At 35.0% G+C, this 925-nt stretch overlaps 1 non-coding gene across 1 annotated transcript; it reads right to left on the bottom strand.

Moving 5' to 3' along the window:
* Positions 1-218: 218 nt before the first annotated feature.
* On the bottom strand, positions 219-290 carry TRNAE-UUC (transfer RNA glutamic acid (anticodon UUC)). The gene has a single exon. It is a non-coding gene; the product is annotated as a tRNA-Glu (tRNA).
* Positions 291-925: the final 635 nt, after the last annotated feature.

Below are 925 nucleotides of genomic sequence, written 5' to 3'. Positions count from 1 at the left end.
AACAGACTTCATTAGAGCAAAGACATGACTATCCAAAGAGTGACTCAGCCTAGTAATCAATTGGTAAGGTTGGAAGGGACCTCTGGAGATCATCTAGTCCAACTCTCAAGCGAGTGGYCCATATGGGAATCGAACCCACGATCTTGGCATTACTAGCACCATGTTCTAACAAACTGAGCTAAACCAAACCCCCAAAACTGATACTAACATACCCTGGATTCCCACACCGGGAGTCGAACCCGGGCCGCCTGGGTGAAAACCAGGAATCCTGACCACTAGACCATATGGGAGCCCCTGATCAAAAAGCATAGAAAGTGTCACTCATTGTGATTTTGATATTTATAATTTTATTAGCAATTTGGAATACCAGATGTAATCATTAACTATAATAAATGGTATTAAATTTCCTTCTATGAAATGGCAACTTGTGTTTCATCCAAGCAATTACCAGATTACCAACAATAATTTTCCTCTTAGTTTTTTTTCTTTACTAATATTTGTGGAAAAGAAGAAAAAAAAGAACTTGTCTAGTAAGAAAAAAAAAAAAAAAAAAAAAAAAAAAAAAAAAAAAAAAAAAAAAAAAAAAAACATGAATGGACAGATACTCGCTATAGGATTTGAATAAACTCTCTAGTACAGCAGATAGGTTTTTACTGCCAAAAGGGGAAGGACACTGGAAGTCCAAAGTAGAAGAAGTCCCTAAGTTTCTGAAGGAACAATGAAAGCAAATCTTTCCTCAGTAAAGCAAAGTAAAATTTTGCTCAGTAGTCAGCCAATGAATAACTTACAAAGTATTGAGGGTGACTTCTTTAAGAAATTCGCTGTTAATAGTCTTTATCTCATGTAACAAATAAATCAACACATTTAAGTCTAGCTTTCCTGCAAGTAGACTTATTTGATCATATTCACCACTTAAAAATGATAT

This window comes from Rhea americana, unplaced genomic scaffold, assembly GCF_003343005.1.
Source record: "Rhea americana isolate MKP2758 unplaced genomic scaffold, rheAme1 scaffold_14, whole genome shotgun sequence".
NCBI lineage: Eukaryota > Metazoa > Chordata > Aves > Rheiformes > Rheidae > Rhea > Rhea americana.
Note: the sequence above shows the minus strand (reverse complement) of the source record. Positions and strands in the feature narration are given on the sequence as shown.